Below are 17,509 nucleotides of genomic sequence, written 5' to 3'. Positions count from 1 at the left end.
CACCTAATTAAGCAAAATAAGCTTGCTTGAACTTAGGTTTCCATGTTTTATTTATTTCTTTTATCATCATCATTTTATCATCTTTCCAAATCAACCCTTTACTTTTCTTAAATTTCCAATGATGAATAATCATCCTTATCTATTAACTTCTCTAAATGGTCTATTTGCCATATAAGGACCTTCAATTTTGAATTCCATAGCTATTTGGTACCTTTAGCTACTAGAATTTAACTTTTGCATTTTATGCAATTTGGTCCTTTTCATCAAATTAAACATGTAATCGGTAAAATTTCTTAGCGAAATTTTTATACAATATTTCTATCATACTATAGAATATAAAATAATATTAAAACAAATTTTCTTCTGACCTCGGACTTATGGTCCTGAAACCACTATTCCGATTTTATAGAAAATGAGTTGTTACAACTCTCCCCCTAAAAGAATTTTCGTCGTCGAAAATCTTACCAGTAAAGAGGTTCTGACACTGCTTTCTCATATTTTCCTAAGGTTCCCAGGTAGCTTCTTGTATTTCGTGTCATTGCCAAAGAACTTTTACTAAAGCTACCTTTTTATTTCTCAATTCTTTCACCTCTCGTGCCAGAATTCTAATCAGTTCTTCACTGTATGTCACGCCAGGCTGAATTTGAACACCTGTAAGAGAGATAACATTTGAAGGGTCAGATCGATACCATCGTAACATGGACATGTGAAAAAAATTGTGAATCTTTTCTAGCTCTAACGGTTAGGCTAATCGGTACGCAACAGGTCCAATTCTCTCCATTATCTCATACGGCCTAATAAATCGCGGACTCAATTTTCCTTTACGGCCAAACCGAATAACTTTATTCCAAGGTGAAAATTTCAAAAATACCCTGTCACTAACTTGAAATTCTATTTCATTACAGTAAAGATCTGTATAGGATTTCTGACGATCAGAAGCTGCTTTTAAGTTGTCTCGGATTATTTTCACTTTTTCCTCAGTTTCACGAATCAAATCAACTCCATGTATCTTTTTCTCACTGATCTCAGTCCAATACAACGGAGTTCTACATTTACGACCATACAGAGCCTCATACAGTGCCATTTTAATGCTTGATTAAAAATTATTATTATATGCGAATTCAACTAACTACAATTATTTTTCCTAATTGCTTTTGAATTCTAGAACACAGTACCAAAGCATATCCTCAAGGATCTGAATCACACATTCAGATTAACCATCAGTCTGAGGATGAAATGCGGTTCTAAAATGTAATTGTGTACCTAGTGCTTCTTGTAACTTGTTCCAGAATCGGGATGTAAAACGCAGATTTCTATCTGAACTAATGGAGATTGGTACTCCATGCAACCTGACAATCTCAGAAACATATAGTTCTACTAGTCTATCCAGCGAGAAATCCATACGTATAGGAAAAAAATGTGAGACATCATCAAATGATCGATAATTACCCAAATGGCATCTTTCTCTTTCCAATATAGGGATAATCTCGATACAAAATCCATTGTAACTCTACCCCATTTCCATTCCAGTATCGCCACTGGCTGTAACAGTCTCGAAGGTACCCGATGTTCAACTTTAACTTGCTGACATATCAAACATTGAGATACGAATTCAGAAATATCACGTTTCATTCCCGACCACTAGTACATTTGTTTCAAATCATTCTACATTTTATTACTCTCTGGATGAACAAACATAGTACCATTATGAGATTCGTGAAAAATTTTCTGTACAAGCTCTGAATTCTCTGGTACACAAACTCTGCCTCTGAATAACAGACAATCATCACAAACTCTGCCTATTTAAATTTCTAAATTAGAAGTCGACTCATACTGTACCCGTTTAGCTTGCAACTCATTATCACATTTCTGAGCTTCACAGATTTGCTGTAGAAACATCGGTTTACCTTTTAACTCAGCTAAGGTTGAGCCATCATTAGAAAATGACAATTGGGTATTCATTGCTCGTAAAGTAAACAAAACCTTTCTACTAAGAGCATCAACAACTATATTTACTTTTCCTTAATGATAATCAATAACTAAATCATAATCATGATAATCTTTTTGCGACATTAGATATTTTAAGCTCTTACGATCGGTGCATATATGACACTTTTCACTAAACAAATAGAGTCGCCAAATTTTCAGTGCAAATACAATAGCTGCCAATTCTAGGTCATGTATCGGGTAATTCTTTTCATATGGCTTTAGCTATCTGGAAGCATAGGCTATTACTTTACCTTCTTGCATCAAAACACAGCCTAAACCATTCAATGAGGCATCACTGAAAATTACAAATTCTTTACCCAATTCTAGCTGAACCAAAACTGGTGCTTCAGTCAACAGGGCTTTCAACTAGTCAAAACTTTGCTGACATTTATCAGTCCATTCAAATTTCACATCTTCCTGTAATAGTCATGTCATCGGTGAAGCTATCATCAATAACCCTTTTACAAATATCCGATAATAACCAGCTAATCCTAGAAAACTTTTGACTTCAGATACATTTCTCGGTGGTTTCCAGTTAACAATTGTTGAAATTTTATTCGTATCAACTCTAATGCCTTCAACCGATACTATATGTCGTAGAAAACAAATTTCCTAAAGCCAAAATTCACATTTGTAAAATTTAGCTAACAATTATTTATCTCTAAGAGTTTGCAGAACAATTCTCAGATGCTTGGCATGCTCAGTATCATATCGGGAATATACCAGAATATCATCAATAAGTACCACAACAAATCTATCCAGATACGGTCTAAAAATTATATTCATTAAATCCATAAACATTGTAGGTGCATTAATTAAGCCAAATGGCATCACAAGAAATTCATAATGTCCATACCTGGTTCTGAATATCATTTTCGGCACATCCGAATCTTTCACTCGTAATTAATAATAACCAGAACGGAGATCAATCTTTGAAAACACTGTGGCACCTTTCAGCTGATCAAACAAGTCATCAATGCGGGGCAATGGATACTTATTCTTGATTGTAACTTTCTTAAGTTGTCGGTAATCAATACATAATCTCAAAAATCTATCTTTTTTCTTAACAAAAAGAACCGGTGCACTCCAAGGTTAAAAACTAGGTCGAGCAAAACCCCTATCAGTCAGTTCTTGCAACTGTGCTTTCAACACTTTTAACACTGTAGGAGCCATTTAGTATGGTGCTATAGAAATTAGTGTTGTTCCCAGTAGAAGATCTATAGCAAATTTTAACCTCTCTAACCGGCGGTAATCTAGGTAACTCCTCTAGGAACACATCAAGATACTCACAGACTACTTAGACTAATTTAATCTTCGACTCAGATAGTTTAGTATCCAACACATAAGCAAGGTAAGTATCATAACCTTTTCTGATATATTTATGTGCTGACATGGCTGATATCACATTAAACAACCCGTCCAATTTATCAGATCCAATACAGAACATTTCACCATTCTGACATGTTAACACAATATAATTTTGTTTACAATTTACCACGGTATAATGCTGAGTTAACCAATCCATACCCAGAATCACATCAAATTCATCAAACAATAATAACATCAAATCAGCTGGGAAACAGTAACCCCGTACCATTAATGGACAGTTCTTGCAAATTTTATCAACCAACACATACTGGTCTAGAGGGTTCGATACTTTAACCACGAATTCAGTGGACTCAGCAGGTAAATTTTTATTAGAAACTAAATTCGTGCAAATATATGAATGAGTTGAATTGGGATATATTAAAGCAGTTAAATCAGTATCAATAAGAGAGAAAGTACCAGTAATGACATCTGGCGCAGAAGCATCTTCACGTGCACGAATAGCATAAGTCTTAGCTAGTGCTCGAGCTTTAGATCTTACCATTGAATCTTTTTTTGTACTACAACTACCACTCATATTTTTGGGATTATGGGGTGAACTACCTCTCGTAGTTGTGTTGCTCAGCCTCGAAGTTTGAATAGTATCTTTTTCAGGTTTCTCCGGGCAATCTCTAAGATAGTGGTTAAAGGAACCACATCTAAAACAAGCCCTACTTTTCATTCTACATTCACTAAAATGTAGCTTATTACAATGCTTGCACATGGGTTTGGTGTTTCTAACACTACCCGTACTTGCTACAGATGCAGCCTCAGATCTAGGACTGGAGTCTCGAGTGCTTTTATCTCTCCCAGAGTACCCCAAAGAGGTAGTAAAACGGTCATGATATTTTTTTGATTTCTTTGAGGCTTATTTATGTGACTTTCCCATAAATCTGTTACTTGAAGTTCTGGCTTCAATCTCAGCTTTATATGCTCTGCCAACCAATACAACAAATTCTTTTAATTCAAGAAACCCAACTAACAATTTTATGTCTTCATTTAAACCGTATTCAAACTGCTTACACATTGCAGTTTTAGTCGGGATACATTCTCTAGCATATTTGATTAGTTGAACAAATTCCCGTTCATATTTAGATACGGTCATATGCCCTTGTTTAAGCTCAAAACTTCTTTACGTTTCAAATCAAGGAATTTTTGGCTGATGTATTTCTTTCGAAACTGAGTTCGAAAGAATTCTCAAGTAACAGTTTCTTTCGGCACCCCAAAAATTAATGTGTTCCACCACTGATAGGCTTACTCTTTTAATAAAGACACCGCATATTTAAGATATTTAGCCGGTGTACAAGATAGTTCATCAAGAACTCGAATAATATTTTCTAACCAAAACTCAACTCTTTTAGGATCATCTTCAACTGTAGCTCAAATTTCTTCTACACCGTACTTATAGATTTTATCAACAAGTTTTGTACTTTGAGGCATTTTGGGAACCGATTAAGGAATAAGAGGGATGGAGGTTGTTGCATAGCTAGATTTGTTCTTACATATTCAGTAAACCATTGATTCATCATTTGGAAGAAGGTTGCTTTAGCGTATCCCCCTCGGCCCTCAGATACGTGCCTTCACTACTCGAGGTTGCTCTTTGCACTGAAGCTTGAGCATTACTTTCAGCTTCTTCAGAATCAACTCACTTGGACGACATTGCTATATGAAAACCATTGAATTTATTAGGTTCAAATGGGACTTGGTGCTTATCAGATATCTTCAGATATGTGATCAATACTTATACGAGGAATTTATACATTTCACATACATATCACTCAATTTTAAACATATCAGATACAATTTAGTTACACGAATTTACCTCACAACTGTTCATAGATTTGTAAGGTACTAATCTGATTCTTTTTTTTCCTCTATCCAATTCCGTACCAGGTCTATCCGGATCTATACGAATGAATTAAGCTCAATTTAATACAATTCACATTCAATTCAATCCAAAACACATCTTTGGAAAATTACTATTTTTCCCCTATACTTTTAATTAATTACAATTTTGTCCCTAGGTTCGGAAAATGAAATTCATACAATTTAATCCGTATTCCAAGCCTAGCAAATTTTCATGTATAATAATAGTAGCCCATGTATTTCATAAAATTTAGAATTTTTCCATGAATTTTCCATCTTTTCAATTTAGTCCTTAAATCATAATTTCATCAAATTTTTTTTCAAAAGTTGTTTATCTATCAACAACCTTTCATTTTCTACAATAAACTTCATAATTAAACTATACTCATCCATGGAAAAACCCTAATACTTTAATAGTTTAGCAAATTAATCCCCGAGATAGCTATATTAAGCTATTACGATTTCGAAAACATAAAAGTCATTAAGCAAAATAAGCTTGCTTGAGTTTAGGTTTCCATGGCTAGGGTTCCCATGTTTTATTTTTAGGAAAGAAGATGAAAATGACATTAATTTAATTATTTATTTCTTTTATCATCCTTCCAAATCAACCATTTACTTTTCTTAAATTTCCAATAATGAATATCATCATTATCTATTAACTCCTCTAAATGGTCTATTTTCCATATAAGGACGTTCAATTTTGAATTCCATAGCTATCTGGTACCTTTAGCTACTAGAATTCAACTTTTGCACTTTATGCAATTTGGTTCTTTTCATCAAATTAAACATGTAATCGGTAAAATTTCTTAACAAAATTTTCATACGATATTTCTATCATACTGTAGACTATAAAATAATATTACAATAAATTTTTTTCTGGCCTCTGATTTGTGGACCCGAAACTACTGTTCCGATTTTACTAAAAATGGGCTGTTACAAATATAGTCTCCTTCTTTCTTGAGCAGGACAGTAGGTTACCCCACCTAAAGCGATATATGTCTATAGGCCTTAGATGTGATTCCCAACACTAATTTCTCTTCGTTCTGTACAAAAAACTGCTCTATGTCCAGAAGCTACTATGGGTATTTTGTCGAACAACCAGTTGTATCATTCAATTTCAGTCCAACTAACCTAACCTTTTCAGAATTAGATTACGTTTATAAGCATACTAAACATTATCTATGTCTAGAGTCTGCATACATGCAATTCAAGAATAACAAATTGAATGAAACAATAAAATAAACACATATACTTTGTTTGATCAAAATTATTACTTTAGATATCACGACAAATGTCTTATTTATGAAAAAAATTAAAATTTCATTGCGTCAATAAGCTATTTTCCATACCTATTTTTATAATAGAAGGATTATTGGACCAAGAAGAGCTTCTTTGGAAACAAAAATTAAGAAGCAAATGACTGGAATAAGGTGACTGTAATACAAGATATTTTTCACAATTTCACATTGATGAAAAGGAAACAAATCGTATCTCAACATCAAAGCTTTGTCATGGGAACTCGTGTAATGGTTATGAACTTCTCCAAACTAAGACTATTTCTTTCTTCCAACAACTTTATACAAACAATGGGCTACTACAAGACTATTTCTATTACATGGGCTTTTTCCAATAATGGAGCTTGTTGATTATAAAATGCTAAATATAAAAGGCAGTAATGATAAGATAATGAAGGTGTTGGAAAAAAATAGATTTTTGGAAGCTTTGAGGCATATTCTTGATTTGTCAATGTGGAGATATGAATCATAAAATTATGGTTTTATATTTTATCTTATGAGACCTTTACAATAGTATATCATATGCTCAAAATGGTTGAGTGATGAATAAGAAACTAATGTTAAAAGTAAGCCACTTGTGAATTATGTTGAGGAAAATGGAAAGCTTAGTTTCGCATTGGTTAGATATCAAGTGTGGAAAATGTTTATATATATGAACCAACTTGGTAGCCATTGAATGACTAAACTAATGCTTTCCCTCACGCGCAGGGGGTGTAAATCCATATTTGCTGGGGTTGGGAGAGCACCCGTATGATATGGGAGACACAAAATGTTCAGATCGGTCAGGCCCTTCTAGGCTTGCGCATATATACGTAATTTTATTTTTCATCAGCAGAGCTTATCTCTTCAAATTTTGTTTGGAATTAAAAGGACAAATATTAAATTGAGTTTAATGCCTCCTTTAATTTAGACATTAATTTGGGTTTTTAATGAGTCCTTAATTCACGGATGTTAATGGCTCAATTACTCAAAATTTCCAAAAGTTCTTTTATTTTGAATATTTTATTTAAACCAAAATAATTTGTAGTAGAAAAACACACACAATTTTTTTCTCTATTTTCCTACAAAAATTTCGAGGTCTTTTCTCTACATATTTCGAACTTGTTTTCGGTGATAGAAGAAAACTAGGCTACAGTTCGTTGATCACTGCAGTCGTGCTACTGTCGTGCTCATCTTGTTGTTGTATCTTGGGAGACATTCAACCAACATTTCTCCAGCACCAAAGGAACGGTCGAATCTATCTTAAAGAAACTGTGAAAACAGGCCTCAACTACCAGTCAGATTTCTGCCTACCTACGAGTACAAAATTTCGATCCAGTTTTATTTCCAATTTCCATTTTTTTCTATTTTTATATACCTATATCTATATTGTTCTAATTAGATCTTGTGATTTAAATCAATATTTTACATTACTATTTATTTCACTAACGTATTTGCAATAGAAGGCTCTCTTCAATATGGCTCTAATTAAGGCATTATGATGTGATGGTTTTCCTGTATCATTTTTTTCAAAATTGATTGCATACAATTGAAAATTCAGTGTGCGAGAGGATCAAAGGCATTCTCACTGGTAATAACTTAAGCCCATCTCTCAATAAGATTTTACTAGTTTTGATTACCACAATACCTAGCCCAAAGTCTCCTACATAGTTTTAGCCCCTTAGTTTATGTATTGTGCTATACAATATTGTGACTTAACTCATTGTTGATAATTTGAAGATCATCTTTTGAATGCTGATTGCACTAAACTAGGCTAGCTTCGAGATGACTGCTAAAATTAGAAAAAATGAGCTTGTTATCGTGCAAGTGTACACAATCCCAACAAGTAATAAAGTGACTGCTAAAATAAAAGGAATGACGGAAATGTACAAGTATGTTCTGTTGCAAATTATCGAGTTGTCGTGAATTTATTCATAACAACATAAACATGAGTTTAATAATTCTAAGTTAAGAATTGTAAATAATCTAGCACAATTATGTCATCTTGATTAAAATCATATTTTGAAATAATGCATTGGAACTTTTATTTTATTTTTATTTATTTTACTTTGTTAAAATCCTAGTTTTTAATCACCTCTTCAAATCAAAATATTTTTCTTCACCAAAGTGTTTTTAAAATTGCATTCATAAATAATTCTTTTCATAGTCCCTATGGGTATGATAACTCGACATATACTTGTCACTTTATTACTTGTTACGATTGTGTACACTTGCACATTTCCGTCATTCCTTAATTTTAGCAGTCATCTCGAAGCTGATTTTTGCTAAAAATCATCAATCATCTCAAAGCTAGCCTAGTTTGGTGCAATCAACATTCAAAAAATGATCTTCAAATTATCAACAATGAATTAAGTCACAATATTGTATAGCACAACACATAAACTAAGGGGCTAAAACTATGTAGGAGACTTTGGGCTAGGTATTGTGGTAATCAAAATTAGTGAAATCTTATTGAGAGATGGGCTTAAGTTATTACCAGTGAGAATACCTTTGATCCTGTCGCACACTGAGTTTTCAATTGTATGCAATTAGAGCATGTTTGGTTGGGGGGAATAGGAATGCATCCCCCCTATTCGGTGGGCCCACCACCAAACCAATGTTTGGTTGGCCGTAATGCCATTACAGCCTGATTCCATTCAGGCCCTATTACATGAAAAGGCTGTAATAGCCATTTCTTGCCCACATATCCGATTGGCTATTCCATTAAGCTCTCTTTTTCCATTTTCCAATTTCTGCCCTCCTTCATCTTCTCCTTCACTTTCTTGCCATATTTCAGATTTTCTCATTCATCTACTCCCACAGATCTGTAACTTTCTCTCCTTCTGTTCCTATATTTCAAGTAATTTTTTCCTTCTTTGATTTTTCCATTCTTTTTAATGTTTCTCTTCTGTTTTTTTGTCGCTTTTGCAGCCATGGTTCTCGAGGTAAGCTATTCAATTAGATTCCTCTTTTGATCTCCTTCTTCTAAATCATCAATTATTTTAGTTTTTCTTCTTCTTTTTTCGTTACTCAAAATGGTTTTGTTAATTTTTCTTTTTTGGTTTTAAATTTTCAAATCGATCAATTAGGCTACCATGATATGCATTGATAAGTCAGAATGGATGCGAAACGGCGATTATTCTCTGTCTCGATTTCAAGCCCAAGCTGATGCTGTTAGTCTTATCTGTGGAGCTAAAACCCAGGTAAAATGTTTGCCTTTTAATGGAATGTAAAATTATGGGAATTTGATTTCGTTTAATGGATTAATGGCAGTCTAATTCGAAGAATATGGTGGGGATTTTGACTATGGCGGGAAAAGGAGTACGTGTATTGGCTACTCCGACTAGTGAACTTGGATGAATCTTGTCTTGCATGTATGGTACTTAATTTTTTTAGTCATATTTGGAGACTATTAGAACCTCAGAAGTACGTGTATTGCTTTACCATTGCACTCCTAAAGAGAGAACTTGGGTTCGAACATAGAACCTTAGAGACAAACCCAAAAGGATTAGTCTTTATGAACTTATAACGGACATGGAGGATACTTTATTTCCTTTTAATAAGAAAAATTGACGTATATGTTGAAGGAAAACAACATTGATAGTTTTACGGCTTGTTATTTGGATCATACGAGTACTTTACTTTACTTAACTTTAGTAAATCTGTACCATGACCTATGTAAAGCATGCGATTCGTGAGAAATCCATGTTTGATAACCTCTGTGAAAGACAAGCGACTTTTTTTATTAGAGTTTAGAAATGGAGAACTTGTCATTCTTGTTGGGTTTCGTGGAGTTATATTTAGTGTAGCTTGTCATTTTTATGCAAAAGTAGCATGTAATTAATGAGTAATCTATGATATTTTATTTACATATTTCTGAATTAAACGTCATCTTCCTTCCACTCTATTAGCTATGTCATCATCGTTACATTCTTATTCTCTATGCACGTTTTAATGCATACAGGTCTTGAAATGGGGGGTGAGATGAACCTAGCAGCTGGAATTCAGATTGCTTAGTTGGCTCTAAAGCATCGCCAAAACAAAAATCAGCAGCAAATGATTATAGTTTTTGCTGGAGGGTATGTTATATTGGCCGTTGATTTACTGGAAGGTATGCAACCATCAAGTACTTTTGAAAGATTAAGATGTAGTTTACTGGAGAAATTCAATGCATTTACTTTTATTGATCTGTTTATGCTTTTTTTTGTTGAAAAACCAATGATGATGAGTAATGGATGTTTGGTTCTGGAACATCTTGTTTGAAGAAATTGTAATGACAGTTGAAGAGGATGTGAGAGGAGACATTGATGTGATGATTTTGCAATTATATATTTGTTATTGAACCATATTTGACTATGATCTTAAGTTTTGGTGCTAAATCGTCATTGGTACAATAGTCTAATAGATTTCTACTTCAAATTAGATTGTGTTCCTAGTTCGATTGTGTGTCCCTTTTAGAAGGAAATTTGATTAAAAGCATAGAACATATGTGCAGACCTTGAGAGAAAATTGCAAAATTTTACTACTGTATACTCCCTTGGCCTCAAAGCAGTTGGTTAAAATGCTTAAAACCCCTACAGTTTAATCCTTGAAATTGTTGAGCTTACAGTTTTCCTTTGAAATGAGTGGAAAGTGCTAGATGTGGTGCAGGGACTCGTAGCTTCAGCAATGGTGTTTGCTATACAAATATATGTTGTTGATAGAGGAGGCCCTTTGTTTGTCTCAATGTATTTTCCTCTGTAAACCTTACTTGCGGCTTTAATAGCTACTGTTACATTGGGTGAAGAATTCTTTGGGAGGGTAAGCCTTAACTTTTAACCTATACATTGTTGCCTACAATCATACTTTGCAGGGTTGGAGTGACATTGAATATAGCTTGCAAAATATGTGAAACTTGCAGGGTAGTAGGAGCTGCATTGATAATAGTGGATTGTATCTGGTTATCCTAGGAAAAAGTGAAGAGAGCAAGTATCCATTCGAAAATGAACCAATTTATTCAAGTGTCTAAAAATAATGACATGGAATCCACCTTCATTCGCCATTCTTTGGGAAATAAATTGCAAAGTGAGGCAAATGGATGAATTTTCATATCAACTCCATGGCAAAGTCGGTCATCCAATCCACACTAATGACATTTGAAGCGACTTGTCGCTATTGAAATTGAAGGACAACAAACGTGAATGATGGAGTTTCCAACAATTGAAATGGGAAAAGAAAAGTTGAATTGTTTTGATCAACATGCATCATGGATGACATATGAAATCATTTTTATTATTAATTCGAATGGAACACGAGGGTGCCTTCTCCGAGCTCTAACAAGATGCTTATGTATTTATTTATGTTTATTTGACCTCGTTGGTTTGGATCATCATTTTGTGAAGAAATTCAATGGTAATGTTGTAACTTTTTGATGTTGTAAAATTTTATAACATATGGATTATGACATATAAATTAATGAAATCATGTAACATTTTGTTAATATATGAATATTATATTTATGCAAAATATAAATCTATTTATTACTTCTAATATTGTTTTTGTAGAATAATTAAATTATTTCATTCACTAATGATATTTTAGCACATTAAATATGTATTATGATTTAAAAATAATAAATGAGATTATATAGTATTTTTATATTGTTATATATTATGATTTTAGTAAATTCATATAAGAATAATTATTTTAAGAATTTTATTAAATTATATTTTTTATTAAATTATATTTAATAATAATTATGTTAAAATATGATTAAATTATTTATTATTTATATTAGTAATTTTATAAAAATTTAATAACAATAATAATAATCATCTACCTAAAAAAATTCTACTAAGGGTATTCTAGTCATTTTAGTTTTTTTCCTTATGCTATTACAACATCATTCCATTCAACCAAACACAAGAATACTATTACAGTTCTATTCCATTCCATTCAACCAAACAATTGAATTACTATTACAGCTCTATTCCATTATAGCTCTATTCAATTACAGCTCTATTCCATTACAGCGAACCAAATGTGCCCTTAATTTTGAAAAAAATAATGCAAGAAAACCATCACATCATAATGCCTTAATTGGAGCCATATTGAAGAAAGCCTTTTGCTGAAAATACGATAGTGAAATAAATAGTAACGTAAAATATTAGTTTAAATCACAAGATCTAACCAGAACAATATAGATATAGATATATAAAAATTGAAAAAAAATAGAAATTGGAAATAAAACTGGATCGAAATTTTGTACTCGTAGGTAGGCAGTAATCTGACTGGTAGTTGATGCCTGTTTTCACAGTTTCCTTAAGATAGATTCAACCGCTCCTTTGGTGCTGGAGAAATGTTGGTCGAATGTCTCCCAAGACACAACAATGAGATGAGCACGATAGTAGCACGGCTGCAGTGATCAACGACCTGTAGCCTAGTTTTCTTCTATCACCGAAAACAAGTTCGAAATATCTAGGGAAAAGACCTCGAAATGTTTGTAGGAAAATAGAGAAAAAATTAGTGTGTGTTTTTCTCCTACAGATTAGTTTGGTTTCAATAGAATATTCAAAATAAAATATTCATAACAACAACAATAAAATTAAAAGGATAAGGAATAAGAATCAAATCTGATATTTCTCCGAGGCTTGACTAGTTTGCTCCACTCTTCCTTCTCTACTTGTTCGTGTTGAACCGAGGCTTCCACGAACACTTCAACACTGCTCCAAATGGTGATTGAATGATTCTTTTTCAAGAGGCGAAATCGGCAAGGGAATGGGGAAGACAATGAAGAACAATGAAGAGAGCAAAGTAAGAGAGAAGTGAAGAATAATTTTTTTTAGATGTGTTTGAAGTGAGCAGCCAAAGGGGTATTTATAGGTTGAGATGGCTGCAAAAATTAGCAAAAATCAGCAGCCATAGAGTCCCCCCACGGCCGGCCGCACATGTGGCAAGTTTGAAGGTTTCAAACTTGTTATTTTAAGGTAGGGCAAATCTAGAAAGGCATAAATAGTGGAAGGGTTTGAATGCAAATTCAAGGAGTCTTCAAGGGCTATTTTGCAAGTCAAATAATCAGCCAAAAAAACTAATTGGGTCAGCATGTGGGATGGTTTTAGGTTGCCCAGTGCTCGGTTGGATTAGTTTCACTAATTAATTAATAATTTATTTAGCCCAAATTAAATTGGATTAAAATTAAAATTAATTATATTATGAATTAATACACATAATTTGGACTATCTTTAGCTAAAAATTTAATTTGCCTCGACGCTTCAAAAACTGCTTCTTGGTTTTGAGCTTCTAGTAGTGTTTGCCAAGCCAATTTTTGTCATTGGGCAAATCTGTCAAAAATGATCAAAATTTATTATAAAATTAATTAAAATTCAACATGTTAATAATTTAAGTACATTTTTATTTTTTATAATAATTATATATTTTTCGGCAAGAATTTTACCGAAACTGCATGAATTTGAGTTTAAAAGGGCATGAAAAAGTGTGTATATTTTCGTGTTTTCACACCCCCAAACTTAATTCATTGCTCGTCCTAAGTAATGCACAAATTGAAAAGAATTTTTTAGAAACACCTTTGAAAATTTCCTTCAGAACAACATTCTTCCCAAAATTATAAATTTGATATACTTATGCTCAAGAACAAGAATTTTGAGATTTATGCTACTTAAGTATACATATCATTCAAACTAATCTCAATTATTATTATGATAGCAAAAAGAGACTAAATGTTTCCTAATAAAGACATGTTAAATTCCTACCAATATGATTTTATTCCCTTATTCAAGATTAAGCTACAATCATCAAGTTTAACTTATGCCTTCATATGTTGAACATAGCAATTTCTCTCCACTGATGTAGGCAACATAGAAACTTGAATCAATAAGTCTTTTAAATGGGTTGTAACGTGGCTAGGCTAGGGGTAGGTAAAAGATAGATAAATTAAGGCTTAAAACACTGGACTCAGCTTCAATCTAACCTTCAGAATAATTACCTTCAATACACCAACTAACTTTGTTTTCACATGCTTTTTTTTTGTACATCTATTTTCTTTCAAGTACATATGCTCTTCTCTTTTTTTTTTCTTTTCTTTTTTTGGCATGAGCATTTTGTTGTATGTACTACAATTTTTTTGAGCATTTGATACTTCTTTTCAATCCTCCAAACTTATTTTCAAAGAATATTCTGAATAGTACTGAGTCTAGTGTTTGGGACAATTTAAAGATAATTAAGAGAAAGGTGATGGCTAAATATTGCAAAGGTTCCAATAAAATTAGGCCATATAGTCTCAAGGTTGGGTTTCAATGGATAAAAATTCCTCAATGTTGGCTTGAAAGGCTCAAACGGTCCAAACAAAGTTGCCTAAATCATTTTCAACATTCCATGCTTCCTAGGATTTCGCCTCAAGAAACTACTAAGTCATTTCTAGAGCCTTAAACTTTCATGCATACCTAACTTTCTTAAGGAACTAAAAATTTTATGGTATGATTTGCATGCTTTATTAAAAATACATTTATGTCATAGTTCAGCTAACATAACAATTATTGAAATAATCAAATTTTATTTATACTGAAGTTTAGCATAGTTAGCAAATTTTCAAATTTTTGAACAAAATATATCCTAATCATAATTACAAGAAAAATTTAATATGAGAGGAAATAATTTCAATTTTTTGGTCCCTCTACTTAAGATGAACAATGTTCTCATTGTTAGAAGTGAATAGATACTATACACCAGGTAGGATTCTAGAAAATAGGAGGTGAGTCAATTTGACGGCTTAAGTACCAAGCTCCCTCTAGATCCAATCCTAGACATGTATATATCTATTGCCACACTTTGTACTTTGCAACTTGTTCATTTTTATTTATGATTTCCACCTTTTATTTTATTATACGAAAAATAAAAATCCTAATAGAACCTAATCCTAAAACATTAAATAACCTAGGAAAGAAAATGAAATAAAGTAAAGACCCCCTTTTTATTTATTTGTAGATCCCTCAGAATCTGACTCATCTTTTTCCTTCCTCGACATTGGAGTCCATGGTTTGAGTATAAAGTTTGAAAATTTAGGCACAAAAACAAATGGGTTATGAAATATATATTATAAATGCATCTCTGATTGATTCATCCCACATTTTTTAGTATCTCCAATAATCTTGTTGCTGCAACTACATGTGTTGCAGCATAGCCATTATACCAAACTGTTCAGTTCGTGGAATGGTGCTAGATAAAGGGACTCTTAGCGTCGAACTTAGGAAATCTGTTAAGGGTGGTTTTAGTTTTGGGCAAGTGAGTGAGTAGCTGAGGGTAAGGTTTAAATTTGAAGAGGGCGGTAGTTTTAAGGATAATTTAGGTGCGGTAGTTGGTGACTTCGAATGAAGGTGTTTGGGGTGGTGATTCAGGGAGTTAAGGGCTGCAACATCAAGGGTTAAGTGAGATCCACTATTAGGCTACTTGAGAGTGGCAGTGGAGCAAGGAAAAGGATATAGGTTTGTGCATAAAAGGGTTGAATATTTCCTTTCCTAGTAGTATTTTAAGCCTATTGGTAGCTCTTTTTGGATCCTAAGCTCCTATACTGAAAGTAAACTAAAAAAAACTCAAAAAAAATTAGTGCTTGGGGTTAAAAGTAGACCCTTTTTTTAACAAAATAAATACTTAAATTCTTCAATCTACTTAGAAAAATATTTTTTGAAAAATTACATTAAATTAAACTCTTAGGAAAGACTTGAGGGTCACAGTCTTAGACAGAGTTTTAATTAATGTAATGAACCAAAGAAAATTTTATCTAAGTCTACCATTTTATTCAAATGAGAAAAAAAAACTAAAAGCATAAAATAACGATAGAGAAAGTGAAGAGAACTCCCTCAATTTTATTCAGGATCGTCATTGAGCATGGTGGTGCCAAATGGCCATTTGTCGTACCAACCATAACCATCTAGGAAGTAATCATATTCTTTCCCATCAAATCTGTACAACATCTTATTAGGGAAAGAAAACCCGTAATGATCTTTCATGGTGGCCTTATTTAACTTCTTGTAATTCTTACAAATCCTCTAACCTGTGACTCGAATATCTACAATAATACACTCGACACCCTTCTTGTGCTTTTCCAAAACAATAAATGACTCTTCTTCTCGATTCTTGGTGAACTTAACTGAAATCATGATAGGTAAAAATGGAAATAAACTCAAATAATCATATTTCAAATGAGGAGGCAAAGTCTTCATTTCCAATTCGACTGGCTCTTCAATCAACACTTTTGGTTGTGTGTACTCATTGAGATAATAACTCTAATGATTTCAATGGAACTTCCTGAGTGAATCCCTTCGTTTTAGCTTCTAAAAAAGCCAAACATTCCTCGTCTTCATCATCACTTGGCGAATCCGCTAGCAGAATACATTCTAACGGATCATCTACATAATTGAGCTCTAGCTATGTAGAAGCCAGCGATTCCATCTTAGAAATAGCATAACAATCTTCAACTACATCCGAGGATTTAGCAGTATCGAAGTCATTAAAAGTCACCTCGTCATCAAAAATTCTTTCAAGTGAGTATCTCGTTGATGCTTCTAGAATCATTGAGGATATGGCTATGGTGGAATCTTAGCTTTAACTAGACAACTCTTCTGTGGAAATTTTTCTGCATCTGACAAGGGTGTTAGATAATTAGAACTAACTGGTATAGAGTTTACCTCATCAAGATCACTGAATCTGACTTCTGTGATACAGGAGTTTCAACACTTCGTTGAACTTTCTCTTTGTCTTGAGCTACAACAGGTTCATTTTGACCCTCAACCACCTTGGGCTCCAATGTCTTTCCACTTGGCAAAGAGACTACTTTGCAATGTTCTTTGCACAAAATTCTTGGATTTTCTGTGTCGCTTGGCTAAATACCTTGGGGTTTATTTTAAGTTCATTGGTTAGCGGACCTATTTGATTCTTAAGATTCCTTAAAGTGGTATCATTCTTAGCTATGTATGCCTTCAGCAGATTCTCAAGATGACTTGAAAATTAAGTTGGTGGGGGTT

The sequence above is a fragment of the Gossypium raimondii genome, chromosome 3 (genome assembly GCF_025698545.1).
Source record: "Gossypium raimondii isolate GPD5lz chromosome 3, ASM2569854v1, whole genome shotgun sequence".
NCBI classification, from domain to species: Eukaryota; Viridiplantae; Streptophyta; class Magnoliopsida; order Malvales; family Malvaceae; genus Gossypium; species Gossypium raimondii.
The sequence above is the reverse complement of the archived record's forward strand: the minus strand, read 5'-3'. Positions refer to the sequence as shown.